At 39.6% G+C, this 24,778-nt stretch overlaps 1 protein-coding gene and 1 long non-coding RNA gene across 3 annotated transcripts in view; one reads left to right on the top strand and one right to left on the bottom strand.

Moving 5' to 3' along the window:
• The window catches only part of esrrga (estrogen-related receptor gamma a), a 180,353-nt gene that overhangs the window by 142,415 nt on the left and 13,160 nt on the right, over positions 1-24,778 (bottom strand). The window lies entirely within an intron of this gene.
• LOC147338811 (uncharacterized) lies at positions 20,227-22,541 on the top strand. Its single transcript, XR_015127069.1, has 2 exons — positions 20,227-21,442; positions 21,746-22,541. It is a non-coding gene; the product is annotated as an uncharacterized LOC147338811 (long non-coding RNA).

Here is a 24,778-nt window from a genome sequence, read left to right as displayed (position 1 = left end):
GAGCTGCATTTTAAAGAGGTGCAATTTCACAATTTGTGTATATTTTCTAAGTTCACTATTTTGTCATGTGTTGAGAAAAACACAGATTTTAAAATTACATGGTCTAATATTTACATTTAGCATAACTGCAACATTATTTTTTCATTGTTTTTTTTTTTTTTAAAGACTCGAAAGGACTTGAAATTCAAAGTTTCAGACTTGTGACTTGACTCTGACTTTTACACCAGTGACTTGAGACTCGACTCTGACTTGCCTGACATTACTTGAGACTTGACTTGAGACTTGAGGATAAAGACTTGAGACTTACTTGAGACTTGCAAAACAATGACTTGGTCCCACCTCTGCTTTCCAGTTGCTAGAAGATGTTTTCGTAGAAAGACCAACTAAAGCTCTTATGAGTTAACATTCAGTTAAATTAGATGGATTTCATCACTGTTAAATCATTTGAATTGATAATAAAGTACAGAAAATGACATTTATTACATTCTCAGTGGAGGGCATTCAGGCAATTCTATTAACACATCGTGTACTTGTGTCTCTTTTAGGTTTCCTTGCCTTTAGGGCCAACAATATCTCTTTTGTTCTTTTTCCTTAAACTCCCTCTTGCTTATTGTGACTCAATGTTTTCCTCTTTCTTTCGATCTAATCATCAATTCCTTCATCTCTGCAAACCAAATTTCTTTTTCTCTTGCCATTTATTTCCTTTTTTATGTTTTGTGTTTGTGTAACTGTATTTTGAGCATCAGCTGAATACCAAATATGAAACTGTACGTAATGTATGTAAGCCTCATGCGTGATCGTGTGTCTGTGTGTGCACCTTTGTGTGCACCTTTGTGTTAGTGTGAATTAGTAATTGTCTTAAGTCTGTGAATACATATGGCTGAGTCAGTGATTCTGTCTCTAACACAGCAGCTGCATCTTATCTGCACCACTGTGACGTGTGTGTTTGTGTGTATGTGTGTGTGCCTGGTATCTGGAATAGGAATCTTAACAGTTTTCCACATTAGAGAAGGGGAAACGTCAGAATGCTATTGTAAGAGATCCACTTCCTGTCTGATAAGCAAAAATCTCTCTCTCTTCCTCTCACTCACTCTCAGACAAATACACACATACGCATGCTACACACACACACACACACACACACACACACACACACACACACACACACACACACACACACACACACACACACAGAAACCCTGACAAGCAAAATTTTCTTTCTATTTCTTCCCGTTCTCTCTCTTTCTATCTTTTTGGCTTCGCGTTCCATCACTCTGTGTTTCTCTCTCTTTCTCTAATAAGCACAGGTTTGCTGCTGAGGGCAGAAAGGGCAGTGAAGATGAAAGAGGAGAGAAGACAAGCACTCAAAGGGAAAGATGGCAGGAAAGAGACTAAGACTACAACAGTAAGATTGGAAAAGAGATGAGCAGGATGTGTGTCTTTTTAGGCACATAATCATAAATAAATACTAATAAGCAATGCTCACTAGAATATAGTTTGTGCAATTATTCAAACTAAAATGGAACTCCTCGAACACAAGACAGGTGAAATTATTTTTGATTTCTTTAAAGGTTTAGTAAATAATTTTTAAAGTTAGTTAATAGAAAGAAATTGTGTATTCTTAAATATAAAATGATTAGTGTGTAATTATGTCTTCCAACAATTTATGTGTTCTCATGAACTGAACGGGTTTTTTCTTCCTTTCTCTTTTCCCCATATGTGTATTTGCAAAGGTATGTAAAGACTTTAAATGTATGTGATTTTCTTTGGGTTTATTTTTTCTTGTTTGTCTGCTTTGTTATGTTTTTATGCTTTTCCTGATAATGAATAAAAACTGTTAAAAGGAAAAATATACAGGCACTTGTTTGTGGAAGCTGTCATGTTGCCTCACCATCTTGATTGCAGTACCCACATATGTATTGTGCCTTTTACTTAAAAGATCACAAATAGCTCTTTCAGGCTAAATATATCTGGTTAAGATTTCTACATGAATATTTTAAATCATCATTTTCTCATGATATCATTAACCTAACTAATGTCTTATCTTCTGAGCTGAAGCCACAAACATTCCTCTTCATTCAAGATACCATTGTGTTGACTGTCCTGTCTCTGGAAAGATGATAACGAGCCGGATAAACAATGATAACATCTAATTACACACTACATCATGCCAGCTAACTCAAGCATCCTAAAAGTCACACTTTTGTCTCTAAATATTTTGATTACATTTTCACATCAGATGAAATTTTATTGGCTACATTTCAGATAATGTTAGATTCACTTGTTTCCTATTTGTGAGTCTGGCTTCTTGTTTGTGAGTTGTCGTGTTATGGTGATTGGATCTTTTGACGATTTTTTTATCTGACTTTTCTAACCTTTTTGGCCATTGTTTGCTGGCCATCAGAATAATAGCCTTAAACTCCTAGTATGACCATTTCTGGATTATGACCTTGATATTGGACACTGGAGCAGAGCAGCATAGTTGTGTGGTAGCCAACAAGCTGTTAGGCTAATAGTTGGAAGAACTAACAGCTGACTGAACTTGCTTATGGGTGACAATGAGTAGAGGTAAAATTCTTCTGTAAAAGTGGAGAAGGAGAAGAAGATAATGTACCTAAAGAGTTGGCTAGAACAACACTCCAGGCCAGCGGTCACCAACCCCCGGGCCACGGACTGGTACCAGTCCATGAGTCCATAACCGGTCCATAACTCGGTTTCCCTGGGTCTTTTGCTATGTGTTATGAATAAATCTTCCTTTTTTTAGTACCCGTACTGGTTTTAATTTTGTTGTATTTATCCGCGACACCTTAAAGACCAGACATAAACTGGTCAGTGGCCCAAAAAAGGTCGGGGACCACTGCTCCAGGCGATCAATGTGATTGCTTCTGAGCTCCATATAAAAACTTGGTCATACGCACAGCAGTGATTGCTGATAGCAGTGAGGAACCCTGGGAGCTGGATGTCAGCTCCACAGAGCAACAGGTAGCTGCTTTCCTGCAGTCAAGAGGGATCGAACTGGATTGTGACAATATTGAGGCATGCCCATGAGAAACATCAGTGACAAACCAGCTGTTTTCTTAAGGTTTGTAAACAGACGGCACAAGAATGCATTGCTGAAACACTGAAGAAAACTAAAACAATCTAACATCTTTAGAACTGAGTATCTAAACAAACACAATGCAGACATAGCCAAGAAGCTGGGAAAAATATTAATATTAGTATATAAATATTAGTACTTGGACCACAAACTATTTGAAATTTAAGGTGCTGGGTAATATGATGACAGCTATTGATAATGTACTGGAATGTGTAACAGCTGAAATCTACAAAGAAAAACTGCAAAATCTAATTATTAGTTGTATATATAGAGTTCTAGGTAGTAGCATTGAAACCCTTTAAGTGTAAATGGAGGAAACGTTTATAGGTAAATGACACTGAAAATAATACAATAAATTATTGTAACTTATTAATACAATAACATATTTATAAGTCTTGAGCCACAGACTTATAAATACATCTGTGGCCATCTTCTAGTTTTTATAGTATACGATAGAACTGGGAATTACCTACAGTGGGGCAAAAAAGTATTTAGTCAGCCACCGATTGTGCAAGTTCCCCCACTTAAAATGATGACAGAGGTCAGTAATTTGCACCAGAGGTACACTTCAACTGTGAGAGACAGAATGTGAAAAAAAAATCCATGAATTCACATGGTAGGATTTGTAAAGAATTTATTCGTAAATTAGGGTGGAAAATAAGTATTTGGTCACCTCAAACAAGGAAAATCTCTGGCTCTCACAGACCTGTAACGTCTTCTGTAAGAAGCTTTTCTGTCCCCCACTCGTTACCTGTATGAATGGCACCTGTTTGAACTCATCATCTGTATAAAATACACCTGTCCACAGCCTCAAACAGTCAGACTCCAAACTCCGCCATGGCCAAGACCAAAGAGCTTTCGAAGGACACCAGGAAAAGTATTGTAGACCTGCACCAGACTGGGAAGAGTGAATCTACAATAGGCAAGCAGCTTGGTGTGAAAAAATCAACTGTGGGAGCAATCATCAGAAAATGGAAGACATACAAGACCACTGATAATCTCCCTCGATCTGGGGCTCCACGCAAGATCTCATCGCGTGGGGTCAAAATGATCATGAGAACGGTGAGCAAAGATCCCAGAACCACACGGGGGGACCTGGTGAATGACCTGCAGAGAGCTGGGACCAAAGTAACAAAGGTCACCATCAGTAACACACTACAACGGCAGGGAATCAAATCCCGCAGTGCCAGACGTGTTCCGCTGCTGAAGCCAGTGCATGTCCAGGCCTGTCTGAAGTTTGCCAGAGAGCACATGGATGATACAGCAGAGGATTGGGAGAATGTCATGTGGTCAGATGAAACCAAAGTAGAACTTTTTGGTATAAACTCAACTCGTCGTGTTTGGAGGAAGAAGAATACTGAGTTGCATCCCAAGAACACCATACCTACTGTGAAGCATGGGGGTGGAAACATCATGCTATGGGGCTGTTTTTCTGCCAAGGGGACAGGACGACTGATCCGTGTTAAGGACAGAATGAATGGGGCCATGTATCGTGAGATTTTGAGCCAAAACCTCCTTCCATCAGTGAGAACTTTGAAGATGAAACGAGGCTGGGTCTTCCAACATGACAATGATCCAAAACACACCGCCCGGGCAACAAAGGAGTGGCTCCGTAAGAAGCATTTGAAAGTCCTGGAGTGGCCTAGCCAGTCTCCAGACCTCAACCCCATAGAAAATCTGTGGCGGGAGTCCGTGTTGCTCGGCGACAGCCCCAAAACATCACTGCTCTCGAGAAGATCTGCATGGAGGAATGGGCCAAAATACCAGCTACTGTGTGTGCAAACCTGGTAAAGACCTATAGTAAACGTTTGACCTCTGTTATTGCCAACAAAGGTTATGTTACAAAGTATTGAGTTGTATTTTTGTTATTGACCAAATACTTATTTTCCACCCTGATTTACGAATAAATTCTTTGCAAATCCTACCATGTGGATTCATGGATTTTTTTTTCACATTCTGTCTCTCACAGTTGAAGTGTACCTCTGGTGCAAATTACTGACCTCTGTCATCATTTTAGGTGGGGGAACTTGCACAATCGGTGGCTGACTAAATACTTTTTTGCCCCACTGTACATCAGAAGATCTCAATGGTGCACATGAGGAATTCCTTAGAATATACACTCTTAATGGAGTTTTACAGTCTCCTCCAGAGCAAATAGACATGGACATGTATTGACAGCCAAGGTGAAGAGTGGACTGACAGCCTATACTCACTACAGATGAAAAATAACCAGAGTTGTTTGTCCTACAGCAGCCACTGTAGCTATCATTTTTTACTTGAATTTGGATGGTAAGAATTTAGAATTCAGTTGATGTGAAAAAAATTATATGGGCTTTAAAGATAATTGGGAAACAATCTGCGGAAAACCTGGTCTTGTTAGGTAAGATGGCCGCTATCTCTTTGGATAGAACAGTTCTCATTTCTAGGAATTTTTTTTAATTTATTAAACTCCAAAAACTCCTGTTGTCTCCCCAAAACCCCACCCCCTTAGAGACTATGTCTGCTTCCAACCCAACAAAAAACAAACCAAAAATCTGCAAAAAAAAAAAAAAAAAAAAAAATCATTAAAATAAATTACATAGGAAATAATCTACTAAATAAGTAATTACTTCCTCCAAACCATCAACATGTCTCTTAGACCCCGTTCTACAAGACTGCTCAAAGAAGTCCTACCATTAATTATTGCTTCAATCTTAAATTCAGTCTTAAATATGATCAGCCCATCTCTATTAATCAGCTACATACCACAGGCATTCAAGCTAGCAGTAGTTAAACCGTTAAAAAAAACATCACTTGCCCCAATTGAAAATTCCGTTTAGATTATACGTGCTTCCCTTAGGCAGTATCTGCTATGCAGATAGGGCTGTGTGATATGACCAAAATCACACATAAAATAATAAGAAATCATTTGTTATCTTATTTCATATTTTAAGCACTATTTCTTTTTACACTTAAATTAAATAATCAAAATGAAATAAATATGGGCCTTAGCTGGTGCTATCCCATAGTAACACACTAGCTGACCCCACACAGTCACGCAAGCGCTTCCCTGTGTCCTCATTGCTGCTCCTGCATGGTCGTCAGCAAACTAGCCTGTCTGCAAACATCGACTACAGAGTGTCCAGTCTTGGGTGAAGTGCACTGTTTAGCTGATACAGGGATGCGTTGTTTAGCTTGTTGACATGTCTGTTGTTGCAGTGTAGTATGCTACGATTTCCTCCAATACTTTGGCCAGACACGGGTAATATAAACGAGACAACTCGACTTGGTGAAGCGTTTTCGGCTTTGCGTTGTGTACCTGGAGTTGAGTGTTGAGTGACCAATGCACAAAACCATATATTTATAGAAATAAGTTATAATATATGCTAGAGCTGGGCGATAGAACGATAACGATATGTATCGCGATATAACTTTTACTCGATAGAGAAATTAAGCTATCGCGATAGACCTCGCCGCTCTTGTTCTCTTAAAAAAAAAAAAAAAAAAAGGTCAGCCGATCCAAATTCAGTAGCGCAGAGCCGAACCAATCACAGCCGCAGCGTCACGTCGCGTGACTTGTTACGTACAGCACAAGTGCCAAGCTGCACGTGTGTTTGTTTGGGAAGCAGCCAGTGGGTAATGGAGCCAGCGCATAATGGAGGAAATGAGTGTGCCGACTAGAAAAATCAACCGAGTGTGACCGAAGAGAAAACAGATGATGGTTCCAATGCCGGAGAGATTGTCGAACGGAAGAGCCATAGAAGTTCCGTAGTTTGAAGGTATTTCGGCTATTTCAAGTCTGACAAAAAACAGAGTAGCGTGCACTGTAAATTGTGCCGAAAGCAAGTCTGGAAATACAATAAACTGGTGCATGCGTCACACTGTGCGCCACGTTATTGTTTCGGTGAAATGAATTTCTACAATACTGTTAATTCTACTCTCTGCAGTGTTTAAATGCTTACATATACACACAGTTACTGTCCCTCCACACATACGACTCGGTTCTGCTTCTATGCCCCAGCTTTGTTTACTTTTTCCCACCGAGGCTTCTAGACTTCTGATTGGCCAACATTTCTGCACGGTTAGGAATCTAGCGCCACCTGCTGCTTTGGCATGTTCATAGCAGCGTTTTCCTTCATTTCTGCCTTTATGTGTGGACGGGATTATTTTTTAAAACGAAAACGGAAAATCTCCGTTTTCAAAAATACCCGTGTACGTGTGGACGTAGCCTCAGTCTCTGACTGGAAGCGCTAATTCGTCATTCGGCTTTTGTCAGACTAAAGTAACTGTTAAAACTGTTTGAAAAGCTAAGCTATACAACAAGGAGAGATTGAGAATTTCCTTTTAGTTCTCAGTTTATTTGATACTGACAAAAGTTAGTCAGTTTTGTCTGTTCTTCTGTAAAACAAACTAAGATTTATTTTTAGAATTAATATTTTGTTTCTAAGTGGAATTGACAATTTAGTCTGTTTCATTTGTTCTATTTTGAAACTTAAACGCTTTAGCGGCTGCCTTTTGTGTAGTTTGCAATATTTGCCTTTATTTATCTGAAAAAGTCTCATGTTCCTTAAGTACATCTACCCTGTTGAACTTATTATGGGAAATAAATATTTAAAAACAAGCTGCTGATTATTTCACATTTTACTTGTGAGCAACGGCACATTTAAATCTTACAAATATAGTTATTTGGCTTATATCGTGATAGATATCGTTATCGCCTGAAATGAAAAAAACATATCGTGATATGAAAAAATCTCATATCGCCCAGCTCTAATATATGCTATTATTTTCTTGAGTCAATACTATACGACATGCCACAGGAAAATGCCTGGTCTAATGTTTGAGTCAGGTTTATTTTGAGCACCTTCTCATTTGCAAACTAGATGAGAGTATAACATGAAACGACAGATGTTTTAATATTGTCATCCAATAGATTTTGTCCATACCATGTAGCCCTATATGCAGATGACGAGGACGATGCCTTCATACAGAGGTCACAGAATTCGTTTTCTTTCCTATAGATTTTGATTTTAAAATGTTGTAATCTAACTCCTTTCTTTACCTTGTCCTCTTTCTTTTCATTTTCACTTAACTCTCTCTTTCTGTCTTACTTTTTTCAGTCTTTATTCTTTAAGCGCTCTACTCACTTCCTCTCCTAAATTCCACTCTGCACTTTATTCTCCTCATCTTCATTTTTCTTTTCTTTTCCAATTGACCTGTGCTGACCTTCAGCGTTATTTGACATGTTAACTGTGTGAATTATGTCTTCCCCTGTGGGTCCATGGACTAAAGGTGTGTGTCTGTAGGTCACACAAATTGTCTCAACATGACACCCACGCCATCCAAGATCAGAGCCTTTAGTGTAATAGTGTTGAACTGGAAAAACTGGCCAGTATGAGTGGCCCCAGTATGTCACTAAGGTAAGAAAAATACAATCCTGTTGTACCGAGTGTAGTTCCAATAGTGTTGAAGAACCTTTAGTTATTTTGCTGAGAGCTTTTCTTTTTATTCTTACAAAGCTAACTCAGTCTGAAAGCAGACTGAGGTGTACAGATGTAAAGTAAAGGAAATAAAGGACTGAAATTTTATCTCTTTGACTTTAGCTGATTAAAATGGATTAAAATATTGATACCATCCCCTAGGCTATACATATCTACACAAATATTAGTATATCTGCAGATCTGTCTGCACCAAAAGTAGATGACTGTCTTTGTGTTATGTCTCTGACAAAGACCTACCATTAACCACAAAATCAACAATGTATATTCTCAACATCATTGTTATATACTCTATCTGCAGTCATTGTATACATGTGTAAGTGTTTGCGTGTATATGTGTGTAAACCCGGTTGGGGTAGGGGGTTGCATGTATTTGCCTGTGGGTCGCAGTAGGCCCATCTGTTGTAAACCAAAGCAAATCAAACACACAGCTAGAGAATCTCTCCCACAACCCTGACTGCAGCATACCTCTTCTCTTTTTCTCTTATACACCATACAAACAGTATAAATGCTATATTAAGTCACTTCCATAAGAATACCATTAGCCTGTCATGTAACCATATAGGCAGTAGGTCTTTCCCAGGTACTTATAAAGGCTTTTTTCATATGTGAACTTTTGACAAAGTTAAGTACATATCTAAGGATGATACGGATTCAAATAGCTGCTCTGACAATGGACCCACATAAAAAGGCCAATTTATTTAAATCAATGACAGGAGAGCATCTCTACCTGTTGGTGGAAATGGAACAACACCAACTCCACCTTTTTTTAAAAAAAGATATTGAATGTTGCATCTCCAGCCAAATACCTTTAAGAACCGTTCAACTGCCCAAACTTTGAAACACTACATTGCAAAGGGAATTAAAGGCAAATGGACTTGTATTTATCGAGTGCTTTTCTACTCAATTTGAGCACTCAAAAGTGCCTTCTTACTACAAGAACATACATTCACATACGTGTATTTTTTCTACACCTAAGCAGATTTGACCTAAAAATCACATAATCGCACTCCAATAAATGCATAAGAGGCAACTTGATGTTCAATGTCTTGCCCAAGGTACTTCTGACATGCAGGTGGCAAGGAGCCAGGGATCAAACCAACAACCTTTTGATTAGGGCTGCTCAATTAATCGAATTTTAATCACGATTACGATCTGGGCTTTCAACATCATTAAAAATGACGGAGCCGATTATTAGCCCCTCCTTCATTTATCCGCGACACCTTAAAGGCCGGTCCGTGAAAATATTGTCGGGCATAAACCGGTCCGTGGCGCAAAAAAGGTTGGAGACCGCTGATTAAGAGGACCCGAGGGAAGCTCGGAAAGCTAAGCAGAAGTTATTTGGAGAGGAGAGTGACTGCTGTTGGTTGAAAAGAGAGGTTAAAAAAACTTCACTGGTGTTGCACACTATTTTATATTATTTTTTTAAAGTCATTGTTAACCCTTTAAAGCCGGTCAGAGCAGCACGCTCCGTTTTGTGTAACTATTTTTAAATCCCTGTAGAACCGGAACCGTGTAAGCTAGCGCAATAATTTGTTTTGCACCGGAGGAGTTGTACTTACATCTGATGCCATCAGCTTGTCCTCGGTCACGGTTTCCTTCCACATAAAGCTTTGCAAAAATTGCATAAAAAGCGCTTGCAGGAACAAAAACATAATATTCCAGAAACACGCTTTGCCGATCTGATCAGCTGTTCGTAACACTTCCCACAGTTAAACAGACGTCAGCGCGAACTGTCACATGTCCGCCATTTCCTGCCCGAAACCGGAAGTGACGTCATTTTCGCGGAAATTGTAGTTTTTTTACTTGTAGGCCTTAAAAACCTATACTGGTCATGTTTGACTTTTCTGAATAGTTGCTGGGATGCTTAGAACTCGAATTGCACTGCTGGAAATATTTTATTTTGATGCACCTGCTGTTTTCTTTGCAAATTTGCATCATAGGATTGTTTTTTCGTTTTTCCTGCAGTATATAAAAATTGGTGTATCTCCAAAATAAAACTATGAAGACACTCAAAATAAATTTCCTGTTGTTGTAAACTATTTTTTGCAACTTTTTTGTATTTAAAGTTTTGAAGGATAAGCCTCTTAAATTTCTCCAAGTAGAAATATATGTAAAAAAAACAAAAATGATTTTCAATTTTTTTTGTAGTTTATTGCACTTTTTTGCAATTAATGTAGTTACTATGTACTTAATGCATACATATTATTAAAATATGGGCTATTACAGTTGCATAGCAAATTGAAATGCTCCCACAAATGGCACTACAACATGTAAAAATATAATATAAGCTCTGGCGGACTTGGTTCTATAGTAGGTCTTAAAGGGTTAAATAAATATCGTCAAATAATCGAGATCTCAATTTCAGTGAAAATAATCGTGATTATCATTTTTGCCATAATCGAGCAGCCCTACTTTTGATTACCAGACAACATGCTCCGCTCCTGAGCCACAGCCACCCCAAGTACAAGTACACATGACATTAATTTTACATTACACAAAACTATTACTTTCAAGACTACTTAAAAACAAACAATACAACACTTACTGACTACATTTGAGTTATGTCCACACATATTTATGTATCATCTGTAATCCTACCAAATCTCATATATATAAAGATAATTACTTAATATTAAGCAAATAGTAAACAACTACCATGCCTCTTTAAAGATACCAACCGAATACAAGTAAAGCACAAGCATGCTCTCTCCATGGTGCTGAGCAAGGCATGCAAGGAAGCAATATTTATTTGCCCTTCACAGATAGAGGCCAAAAATTACTTAAATAAACGAAAAACATAGGCAATATCAGAAAGAAGAACAGAAAAACAGACAGGGAGTATGAAACCAACAAAGGAAAATGCAAAATGTTTAGTAAAAAAGGAAATGATTTCTACAATAAAAGACCAGCTACATTAAAACAACAATGGCTTTTTGTACTTGTAAAACGTAACTAAACAATATATCTTTTTTCTTTGTTTTTTCATGGATTCGTTCATAAAGAAACAAAATTTATGAAGAATTTACACTTTATAAACAACCAACATCCAAAATACTTCAACAAATACTGTGCAAACAAAAAGTGAGTGGGGTAAATAGAGCGTAGGCTCACCACATACCCGGAATTTAAACTTACTGGAGTTTAAATCAAGTCATCGAAAGTCGCTCTTTCTGTTCGTTTTTCTTTAATCCAACAGTTGCTTTCTGTTCGTTTTGTTCATCCAAGGGGTGCTAGCTAATTAGTCTCAAACAGGCACTGTGTAATGTTAGCTAAGTTATTAAGACTAGGAGTTACTAGTCGCCTTTTTCTCTCCCCTTCTTCCTCCTCACGCTTTCACATTCTGTCTTCCTGTTCTTCACCTATCACAGTAAACACTAAACACGTTTTTGCATTGGTGTTTTTCACCTAGCTTCTCTTTAGCCGACTAACTGTGAAAAACTTCTCCCAATAAGCTGAAGGGGCGCTGTTTCGCTAATTTGGAGAAATTCTATGTGAAAAGCATCAGAAATTCACAGCCTAACAATACAAAAAGATTTATTTTTAAGGTGACGTTACCACAGAAGAATAAATAATTGGCATATGAGAAGTTTCTGGTTAAGTATAAGCACATATTTTATTCCTCTATTTACCTCAAACATGATTAATTTATGTATATAGGACATAAAAATTAACAGCAGACCACCATTGCACATAGTGTCCCCTTAATTATTGATACATATTTTCTCATAGTTTGTTTAATCATTAGTCTAAGTCTAACCTTTGCTTTTAAATGTTTGCTTCAAAAATCAAGACTGACAACAACATAGAAGTCCTCAAATTACATTTTTGACTGTTTTTTCTTTGTATATGTGCTACACCTTTTGCCCTCTCTGAAGAAAGGTGTGTGAATGTCCAACACTGAGCTTGTTGATACAATTCATCCTCCTGAAATTGTCAGTATGGAGCATGGGCTATGATGTTTTTCAGCTGACATGTTTTCTGGGCTTATAAACAGCATTTTTGTCTTTAAACTGCCTTGCAGAAAAACATGTAAGCCATCCCACAAGCTAGCTGGACTGACTTTTTTTTGCCAGAGGAAAAATTTAAATGAGAAATTTGGGTTTTAGCTGCCAGAAGGCACAAGGCACAGGGCTTTTTTCCCCAGACTGTTTGCTGCTTTAAAAAGACAGTAGGCCAAGGACAAACTCACCAGAGGATTACTAGCTGTAGAAAGCAAAACAAAACATGTGACTGAGTGGGACAAGGAAAAACCTAGACTCAGTTTATGCACTTATAATTTGGAAGGATGTTTTAGCAGGAAGAAAGAGGTCTATGTGTAACCCTGGTTAACATAGCTAACGACAAATAAAAGCCTGTTAGTAAAAACAGTCATAAGAAATATATTACAGGTGATAAATAGTCAATAAATAGATCATAATGGTTAGAAAATTCATTAAAAACATCAGCAATGATATAATTCATGGTATAGGATTTCATTTGTGTTTAAAAACATGTTAAAAGGGTACAGAACTTGCTAATTCATGGTGTTTTATGTTAATTCAGGTAAAATGGCTAAAATATGTGTTGAGACTCTTATTGTGAAAGGGCACGCTGCAGCGTGACTCCTGTGATTAGCCACACCCAATCGGGTTGTTCCTTCTTTTTGATGCTCGAGAGGGAGAAATGCAGACAGTCCTTGCAGAGCTGCTGCTTAAATGAGTGAAAAAATAGTAAAAATAAGCCAAAAATCTACTTAAAGCCATTTTTGTACTCTGGAGAATGTATTTTTGTTTTTCCGACCTGTCCTTGCCTTGGTGACGTTGTGAACATAACCGAACGGGACTTGGTGAGTTCAGAAATTGTCTTTTATTTCATGCAAGAAATTTTTGTTGTATTATATTGCTCATTTCATGCAAATGGAGAGCCAAGGTAGCAGATTTATGTTGTTTTATGTTAAAAACGGTGGATTCGTGCTTAAACGACACACAGGCTGCAGTTCAAAGGCCTTTGACGGTGTTTCAGCGCGCCATATTGGCATCACCTCATTTACGGCTAAATAAGCTGGAAAAAACGGACTTTTACTGTTATTTAAGGGCTACCCGTGTGTTATTTTCGAATGTTTATGCACTTTATTTTGTTGTTATGGTAGGCCATTAAGGTTTGGATCGGGAAATGCTGAGCTAGAATCGGAGTTTGATCCGCTGAGCGAGAAACAAGATGGCGAGCCACCCACGGACCCATTGAACTGCACCGAGCAGGAAAAAGGAAAACGCCCCCTTTTGCTGAATTGTTTTCAGTTTTACATTTATTTATTTATTTTTGTAATTTATTTTGGTCAACCTTACATTTTAATGCTGTAATGGTGTTAATGGAAGTGTAAATAATTTTGTTGGGTTAAAACAAAATAAGAACTGGTTGAGAATTTAAAGGTGAACCTAGACCAAGATTAAATTAAATCTTGGGCCTAAAGAACTGAACTTGATTTAAAATAACACAGTGTTAATGCAAATAGATCAAAGGATAAACTTGAACTTAGAACTTGAAATAAATAAAACAATAACCTAGGTTGAGAATAACATCCTTCTAAAGCCAAATAAAAGGTTTTGAGATAAATAGGATGAACTAACAGAACATACTGAACTAAGAAGGGGAAAGAAAACATCTTGTTTTCCTTAAATGTGTGATGTTGAATGTTTTATGTAATGTGTCTATAACTGTCTATTCTCTGTCTTCACAAAATAATAAGCCGGCAATTTAAACGTATTTACTGGTCTGTGGTCTTTATTACATGCTACGCTCATTACTGCTCTAGTAGTCGAACCTAACTGGTCCTAGTATACTGTAACGACTCCAGAAGTGTTACAGAAGTGGCGAGCCAGCCAGGAGTAGTAATTGATCCCTCAAGCTTTTTTCCTGACCCAGACCTCAAAAATAGGCCAAGTCCGGCAAAATGGAAATAGTTGACAGAGAAAATGTTAAAATCCCAAACTCAGTTATTGTTAGTGGGATTACAGGCACAGACGCTGATGAAGCTTTAAAAGACTTTTTAAGCAGATATGGTCGAACAGCAAGAACCCTTAAGATAGATGACCCTAAGTCTTCTTACCACAAAAATGCTATTGTAGAGTATGAGAGTGGATCTGCTCTGTCGACACTTGAACCCTTACTACCCTACACACTTGAATGTCCGAATGAAGTCACTTATCAGATACGAGCCCTGTCACCTGAGTACATCGCAGCTGTTACCAACGTCGCCACCAACAGTTTTTTCAATGAACTGCAAAGCATTGCTAGACTTAGTGGCAAATCTTTTGAAGCTGTTCTGCATGAACACCTTTCCCAATGTGCTCAGTCAGTCACACACAGCACAGAAGCTCCTACCCCAGACGCACAAAGTGAACTAACAACCCAAGTACAAGCAAATGACCAACCTATCCAAAGTGAAACTGCAGAACTGATCAAAGCTAACATATGCATCAGCGATTCTGAGTCAGTCAACCAGACACAACCAGATCTACAAACTACCATTCCACAGAGCTTTATAACACACCCTGATGTGCAAAAGGTTGTAGTAGAGCACATAGTGCGAAGTGAAGCTCTTGTCTCACCAGTGAGCGCCTCCTTCCGCCTCAGAAATTTTTCAGGCAAACTGCCCTGTCCTAGTCATGAGGTGGACTTTGATACATGGCGCCACAGTGTAGAGCTCATACTTCAAGATCCCAATCTGTCTGACTTGCAACGCTCACGGAAAATCGTACACAGTCTTGTACCGCCTGCTGCCAACGTGGTGAAACCTCTGGGCCCTGAAGCCTTGCCCTCAGCTTATCTTGAACTACTCCATTCAGCTTTTGGCACTGTGGAGGATGGCGACGAGCTTTTCGCCAAATTCCTCAACACATTACAAGATGCAGGTGAAAAGCCTTCACACTACCTCCATCGCTTGCAAACAGCTCTCTCAAAAGCTCTGAAAAGAGGCGGTGTCGTAGCTAGTGAAGCAGACCGACACCTTCTGCGTCAATTCTGTCGGGGGTGTTGGGATAATGCCTTGTTAACAGATCTTCAGCTCGAAAAGAAAAAAGATAAACCCCCCTCATTCACCGAGCTGCTGCTACAGTTGAGAGTGGAAGAGGACAAGCATACTGCAAAAGAAAGCCGAATGAAAAAACATTTTGCTGCCACCAGACCAAAAGTAGCCTCTCACTCTATTGCTGCAAATGCTGACTTTCCTGCGCTCACCATGCAAGACGATCTCACTGAAATGCGAACACAAATAACTGCGCTGCAGAGTGAACTGACAAGATTGAAACCCCAGAAAGTAGACCCACCAGTAGATGCTCAAAAGGATTTGGTCACAGAATTAAAGGCACAAATCAGTCAGCTTCAAAGCCATCTCGCAACATTAACCCCGAACCCTCCTAGGAAAAAGTCTAACCCTCCAAAAGCTACTGCTAAGACCAACTCTCAAGTACCCGAACGAACCCTTTTGACATCCCAAGCTGCGAAGAGTAGGCCCAGGCCTGGTTACTGCTACCAGTGCGGCGAAGACGGCCATATTGCCTCTGTGTGCCCAAATGACCCAAACCCGTCTTTAGTCACTGACAAAAGGAAACAGTTGAAAGGAAAACAGTTGCTGTGGGATAGACAAAACAAGCAAACACAGCCTTTAAACTAAAGGGAGCCCTCATTGCGGGACAAATGGGTGCTACGGACAAAACTAGTCCCACCGAACCTTCACATAAACCCAAAAAACGATTCTCAAACAATAAATCAGCCACTGTGAAACTACCCAAGGGTCTAATTGGAGCTAAGTACACTGCTCAAGTGAAAATCAATGATCAAGCTTGCAACTGCCTTCTTGATACCGGATCGCAAGTGACCACAGTGTCCCGATCGTTCTATGAAAACAATCTTGCAGACCTTGAAATCCATCCAATACAGGACCTGCTAGAAGTCGAAGCTGCAAATGGTCAGAATGGTCCATATTCAGGCTATATTTGTGTCGACATTACCTTTCCAAAGAACTGTTTTGGTACTGAACTTACTGTGTCTTCTCTTGCATTAATTGTTCCAGACACACGCTCTAGTGTTCAGTCTTCTCTCTTAATTGGCACTAACACTCTTGACCTTGTCTTTGAAAGCCTCTCCTTGGCTAATACAGACCTCAGTATCCTGCCTTATGGTTATAGAGTAGTGCTGAGCGTGTTACAACAAAGACACAAGCAAAAAGAGGACGACAGCCTTGGTCTTGTCACTCTGTCAGGGAAAGAGCCTGAAGTCATTCCTGCAGGCCAAACTCGAGTGTTAGAAGGTTTAGTCCACGCAAAAACTGAACACTCAGGCGGGTGGGTAGTAGTCGAGACCCCCTCTACATCCTCCTTGCCAGGTGGTGTCTTGGTCACCAACTGTCTACTTACCCTTGCTGAGAAACCCTCACAAAAGCTTCCAGTGGTCCTGCAAAATGAAAGTAAGCATGACATAGTTATCCCTGCGAAAAGTGTCATAGCTGAAATGCATGCTATTCAAGAGATCATACCAAACAGTCAGATCACAGAGCAGTCCAAACAGACTCCCAGCTCAAACCCTGCTGAGCTTAATCTTAACTTTGCTGATTCTCCAGTCCCTGCTGAATGGAAAGAACGAATCACACAAAAGTTAAGTGCTATGTCGGAGGTTTTTGCACTACACGATACAGACTTTGGTTGCACTAACAAAGTAAAACACCAAATCAAACTGAGCGATGAAACCCCCTTTAAGCACAGACCCCGTCCTGTACGACCACAAGATCTTGACGCCGTACGGAGGCATTTGCAGGAGCTAAGCGATGCAGGTGTCATTCGCGAATCCGAGTCGCCATTTTCCTCACCGATAGTGGTGGTAAGGAAGAAGAATGGAGACGTAAGACTCTGTGTAGATTACCGTAAGTTGAATCTGAACACCATCAAAGACGCCTACGCGCTTTCTAACTTGGAAGAAGCGTTCTCCGCCTTGACAGGATCGAAGTGGTTCTCGGTCCTTGACCTCAAAAGTGGGTACTACCAGATTGAGGTCGATGAGGCAGATAAGCACAAAACAGCCTTCGTATGTCCGATGGGGTTCTTTGAGTTCAACCGGATGCCTCAAGGCATAACAAACGCTCCCAGCACATTTCAAAGGCTGATGGAGAAATGTATGGGCGACATCCACCTTAAGGAAGTCCTGGTCTATCTAGACGACCTTATAGTTTACTCCGAAACCCTCGAACAACACGAGACCCGCCTTCTCCATGTGCTTAATCGTCTCAAAGAATACGGTCTGAAGCTATCGCCTGAAAAATGTATGTTTTTTCAGACGTCAGTTCGGTACTTGGGGCACATTGTCTCCCAAAACGGTGTAGAAACAGACCCCGAGAAAGTAGCAGCGTTAAAAACATGGCCAAGTCCCAAGAACTTGAAAGAACTCCGCTCCTTCTTAGGGTTTGCAGGGTATTATAGGCGGTTTATTAAGGACTTTTCTAAGATCGTAAAACCCCTTACCAACCTAACTGCTGGATACCCCCCACTGCGAAAAAACAATAGCTCTAAGTCCAACTACGTCCAATACTTTCAGCCAAAAGCTCCTTTCGGGGAGAGATGGACAGAGAGTTGTCAGAAAGCGTTTGAGACTATTATAGACAAACTGACTTCTGCCCCAATTCTAGGCTTTGCCGATCCCAAGTTGCCTTATGTATTACATACAGATGCAAGCACAATCGGGTTAGGGGCAGCTCTTTATCAAGAGCAGGAGGGAGAGTTGCGAGTAATTGCATACGCAAGTAGAGGACTATCCAAAAGCGAAAGCCGTTATCCTGATCATAAGCTTGAGTTTCTTGCCCTCAAATGGGCTGTAACGGAAAAGTTTTGTGATTACTTGTATGGCAGTCCTTTCACAGTAATAACTGACAGCAACCCCCTAACTTACATTTTGACCACCGCTAAGTTAGACGCGACGAGCTATCGCTGGTTGTCCGCCCTGTCCTCTTTCGAGTTCCAGCTTAGGTACAGAGCAGGCAAACAAAACATGGACGCAGATGGCCTATCTCGTCGTCCGCATCTCGAGCCATTAAATGACCTTGTCTCCCTGAAGGAACAGGAGCGGATCCGTCAGTTTGTGCAACACCACTTGCCTGGCACCGATCCTTTCACTCACGTTCCCACTCAAGCTGTCAGTGCAATATGTGAGAAACATCTAGTCCAGTCTGTTGACACAGACCATTCTCTCGCCTGCCCACTCGTAACTTCACTGTCTACGTCCGTTGATGCTGTTCCCGACAGTTTCGACCAGTGTGATGCTTTTCCTGTCATTCCAAGCTTGTCAGAAGAAGAGATAAGACAAAGTCAAACAAACGATCCTGCTATCAGTGAAATCATACACCAGCTTGAAACAGGTGAAACATCTCCTCCTACTGTACGCAACGAGATCCCACAACTTAGCATCCTTCTGCGTGAGTTAAACAAACTTGAGTTGCAGAACGGGATTTTGTACAGAAAAAGACAAGTAGGTGAAGAGACACAGTACCAGCTGGTTCTTCCTGAAAGTCTAAGATCTATGGTTTTCAAAAGCCTTCACGATGACATGGGTCATTTTGGTCTTGACCGGACCCTTGATTTAACCAGAACCAGATTTTTCTGGCCAAAAATGGCCTCAGACATAGAGCAAAAGATCAAAAGCTGTAGCAGGTGTGTTTGCAGAAAGACTCTGCCAGAGAGGGCGGCGCCCCTAGTAAACATTCAAGTCACCAGACCTCTAGAGTTGGTGTGTATTGATTTCTTGACAATTGAACCAGATCGCAGCAACACTAAAGATGTCTTAGTTATTACAGATTTCTTTACGAAGTATGCTGTAGCAATGACAACTCCCAACCAAAAGGCTAAAACTGTAGCCAAGGCCCTGTGGGAAAACTTTATAATCCACTACGGTTTTCCCGAGAAGTTGCATAGCGATCAGGGAGCAGACTTTGAGTCAAAAACTATCAAAGAGTTATGCGACCTAGCTGGGATTCAGAAGGTCAGAACTTCACCCTACCATCCCAGGGGAAACCCTGTGGAGAGGTTTAATAGAACCCTGCTAAACATGTTGGGTACACTCAAAGACGAAGACAAGAAACATTGGCGTGACTTTGTTAAGCCACTCGTTCACGCGTATAACTGCACCAAACATGAAAGTACAGGGTTTACGCCGTACGAGTTAATGTTTGGCAGACAGCCTAGGTTACCCATTGATCTTGCCTTCAATGTCCCCCTGAACCATCGCCAGCAGCAATCTCACTCACAGTATGTTAAAGCCCTCAAATCTCACCTTCAGGAGAGCTACCAACTGGCTACCAAAAATGTAAGCAAAGTTGCTGAACGTAACAAAACTAGATATGACAAACATGTAACCGAATCTGTCTTAGGTGTCGGAGATCGCGTGCTTGTAAGGAATGTTCGGATTAGGGGAAAAAACAAATTGGCTGATAAGTGGGAGTCTGTCGTCCACGTGGTTGTAAGCCAAAAAGACAACCTCCCAGTATACACAGTCAAACCCGAGCATCACCAAGGTTCCACTAGAACTCTCCACAGAGACCTTTTGTTACCTTGTGGGTTTTTGCCAACTGCCCCTGAAAATCCTCCAGCAGTCCAAGTAAAGCCTCATCGGCCAAGAACACGTCAACACCCAACAACTGATCCTGATGAACCTGAACTTGAATACCACTCTGAGGAGGATAACTACCCTCTGTATTACCCTCCACTTCCTCCCAAGGAGATCTCAAGGTCGATTGAGGAATACGAGGTAGTTTTTCCTCCCAAGGCTAAGTCAAACCATGCTAATGAGCAACCCAAATCAGACAATTCTCAAGTCTCAGAAGATGTGACAGTGCCTGATATTGCTCAAGAGCACATGGACATGACGGAAACTGTAAATTTACCTGATTGTGGAAACCTACCGGATATGGAAAACTTACCTGAAAATGACAAAATACCTGAAATGGAGAAACCACCTGAAATGGAAAACTTGCCTGAACCTGCAAAGGAAGGAGCTCAAATAACTCCACCAAATGAAATGGACAATGCATCGGATTCAACGAAAACTAATGATGAGGAAGCAACTCAAACTCACGTGAATGAAACTGAACCTGTAAACAATGAAACTGAAAGAAATGACCCCGAAGCAGAGCAATCAGTCAGAAGATCATCCCGAGAGAGAACAAAGCCCAAGCACTTAACATACCCTCAATTAGGCAACCCTCTTGTTGGCATAGTTCAGTCTTTGTTCCAAAGCTTAAGTGAAGCTGTCACAGGCTCTATTGAAATCCATGATATCCAGGTAGTCTGAGTATGCATTATGCAAAGGGGCTAGCATACATTTAAGAGGGGAGGGTGTAACCCTGGTTAACATAGCTAACAACAAATAAAAGCCTGTTAGTAAAAACAGTCATAAGAAATATATTACAGGTGATAAATAGTCAATAAATAGATCATAATGGTTAGAAAATTCATTAAAAACATCAGCAATGATATAATTCATGGTATAGGATTTCATTTGTGTTTAAAAACATGTTAAAAGGGTACAGAACTTGCTAATTCATGGTGTTTTATGTTAATTCAGGTAAAATGGCTAAAATATGTGTTGAGACTCTTATTGTGAAAGGGCACGCTGCAGCGTGACTCCTGTGATTAGCCACACCCAATCGGGTTGTTCCTTCTTTTTGATGCTCGAGAGGGAGAAATGCAGACAGTCCTTGCAGAGCTGCTGCTTAAATGAGTGAAAAAATAGTAAAAATAAGCCAAAAATCTACTTAAAGCCATTTTTGTACTCTGGAGAATGTATTTTTGTTTTTCCGACCTGTCCTTGCCTTGGTGACGTTGTGAACATAACCGAACGGGACTTGGTGAGTTCAGAAATTGTCTTTTATTTCATGCAAGAAATTTTTGTTGTATTATATTGCTCATTTCATGCAAATGGAGAGCCAAGGTAGCAGATTTATGTTGTTTTATGTTAAAAACGGTGGATTCGTGCTTAAACGACACACAGGCTGCAGTTCAAAGGCCTTTGACGGTGTTTCAGCGCGCCATATTGGCATCACCTCATTTACGGCTAAATAAGCTGGAAAAAACGGACTTTTACTGTTATTTAAGGGCTACCCGTGTGTTATTTTCGAATGTTTATGCACTTTATTTTGTTGTTATGGTAGGCCATTAAGGTTTGGATCGGGAAATGCTGAGCTAGAATCGGAGTTTGATCCGCTGAGCGAGAAACAAGATGGCGAGCCACCCACGGACCCATTGAACTGTACCGAGCAGGAAAAAGGAAAACGCCCCCTGCTGGACGTTGAGCTCTTTCGCTGATAAAACTGGTAGGATTAATCCATACACCTCTGCAAAAGAACAGCGGACTTTTCAAAGCACTGGATAATCATTCGGAGTAATTCCAGGACTAATAGTTAAAGGACACAAAGACAACTTTCTTATGTTTATTTGTTTGTTTAAGGGATTTATTCAGCCTTTTGCTGAATTGTTTTCAGTTTTACATTTATTTATTTATTTTTGTAATTTATTTTGGTCAACCTTACATTTTAATGCTGTAATGGTGTTAATGGAAGTGTAAATAATTTTGTTGGGTTAAAACAAAATAAGAACTGGTTGAGAATTTAAAGGTGAACCTAGACCAAGATTAAATTAAATCTTGGGCCTAAAGAACTGAACTTGATTTAAAATAACACAGTGTTAATGCAAATAGATCAAAGGATAAACTTGAACTTAGAACTTGAAATAAATAAAACAATAACCTAGGTTGAGAATAACATCCTTCTAAAGCCAAATAAAAGGTTTTGAGATAAATAGGATGAACTAACAGAACATACTGAACTAAGAAGGGGAAAGAAAACATCTTGTTTTCCTTAAATGTGTGATGTTGAATGTTTTATGTAATGTGTCTATAACTGTCTATTCTCTGTCTTCACAAAATAATAAGCCGGCAATTTAAACGTATTTACTGGTCTGTGGTCTTTATTACATGCTACGCTCATTACTGCTCTAGTAGTCGAACCTAACTGGTCCTAGTATACTGTAACGACTCCAGAAGTGTTACATATGCTTTGCTGCTTTGCTGCTTGCTAAATTACGCCAGTTTGGGTCACTACATAAAGAATAAACTGGAAGGATTCTGGACACAAAGCTGTTTTCTTGTGTTGCTACATTTTTGCACTTTTAACGCATTTACTTTTTTTCTGCAGTGGCAAAAGTAAATTTCTTCTGCTTTCTGTAAAGTTCAAAGAAGCATTTTAGTATGAAGTAAAAGGGATTTAGAGTAGAGAGGAGATGTGAGAAAAGAGGGAGGTATGTACGCTGTTTTCTGTTTTTGTGTTCTATATACTGAGATGGGAAAAAGTTATGAATATGCATAAAGCAAAGGAGTACACGCAGGTGACATGCTTGACTTGGGTTGCTGCTGTGAACAACTGCTCTAGACTAATGTTTTCTCCATCGCTCCTTTTCTCAGGAACAAGGGAATGAGGGAGAGAAGAACAGTACTCTCATGGGAACACTTTTTTTTACCCTGTGGATAAAAAACTAACACACTAATGATGGAGCCACACAAACTTACAAAGCTACTGTAGCTCATCCTCAAGGAGCAAATATATACCCCCAACTACACATGAATACAATTCACAATCAACCTCAAAAATGATGAAAACTGTTTTTTTCTTTTCAAAGTATAATTCAGGGAAATTTTTAGCATATTTTACAATCTTTCCAAGTCATTTAGAGTTTGTTGTTAGCTTGCTGCAAAATATAGCGTATAAGAATATAATATTGTTATCCTTATAATTAACAACACAACCTAGATTTTGGGACAAATATATTTTTAAAGCACTAAGTCAGAAAAATGACTTTTTAAAATGATAAAGTGTTCATTCAATTCATCTTTTTGACCATTTACCACAATAAGAAGAGTTATACAAAACCATTCATTAAGCAATGCATCTGCTGAAAATCAAGATGATGGCATAAAAAAACAAAAACCTTTTAGCCCATCAGTAAAAAAGTAAGTGCAGAAGTATATGGATTCAGACTTCTGAATAAAAACAAGGAGCGATAGGGAGCAAAGCATCTTAGTTTTAGAGTGCAATGTCCAGAGAAATACATATCAACACATCATCGTGTAGCTATAGACAGTGTGACAGCGTAAAAAAAACTTGACAATTTCAATTTGAAAATACCAAAGTTACATTTTAGCAGCAACTTTTTAAACAGGCAGACAACAGGAGGAACAATGAGGAAACGATGATAGTGGCTGAAAAGAAGCAAAGGAAAACAGAACAGGAGGTGGTACAGAGGGGATTTAGGGAGAGGGATACAGACAAAGGGGTGAGGGAAGATGAGGCAGGTGAGCGGGGTCAGACAGTGGGAGGAAGCTAATGTCTTTATTTCATGGTGAGATGGGACCTTGCATTTACCCCTGAGGTCAGTGGTCATGGAAAGGGTCACTGGGGGTGCTGTGAGGGGATATCTCAATACAGAAGAAGAGAGAGGGAATATCTATACAAGAAAAAAGTGGAGTGAACACAAGCAAGAGTCAGAGTAATGGGAGAAAGAGAGGAAATAAGGAAAAAAAGAAGGAGGCCTAGTTTCAGTCAGGAGGGGAATGTGCAAAGGTGGAAAGGTTGAGAGAGGTTGAGGAGGTGAGAATACTCAAGGGAGCGAGGAGGGACACACACACACACACAAAAAAAACACTTCAACTGCAGACATTAAATATTGTAGATTGCGAGTATAACCACAAAATTGTGTTTTGGTGTAGTGTGAGGTATTGAAAATTGAATACATATATTACAATACAATATTACATATTGAATACATATATTAGTATTGTATATTCTCCTGTACAGATATAAATAGTGGTACTATTTATATCTGAATGCGTCTCTCCTTCTCTCCCAAGGACCCACCGACACAGCTGACAGATAAATACAAACAGAGTGAATGTATGAGTCTTTCTCTAGAGTGTTGTTAACAGTTATCCTCTTGAACCGCTTCACTTACTGCCTTTTATTGATATAAATCACATGTGTCAAATACCATGCAATGAATTTTCTAGTCTAGTCCTATTTATTCCAACATGTAGCTGCATTACCAACAATCATATGGATTAACTTTGACAAACATATTAAGATAAAACAGTTATTGAATCACTCTCCGTGTTGTTCCTCAAGGGTATTGTTAGT

This window comes from Aulonocara sp. 'chitande type north' Nkhata Bay, linkage group LG1 (genome assembly GCF_057382095.1).
Source record: "Aulonocara sp. 'chitande type north' Nkhata Bay isolate Kocher_YH1m ecotype deep benthic linkage group LG1, A_spYH_male_GT1.1, whole genome shotgun sequence".
Lineage (NCBI taxonomy): Eukaryota > Metazoa > Chordata > Actinopteri > Cichliformes > Cichlidae > Aulonocara > Aulonocara sp. 'chitande type north' Nkhata Bay.
This window is presented reverse-complemented; position numbering and strand designations above follow the sequence as displayed.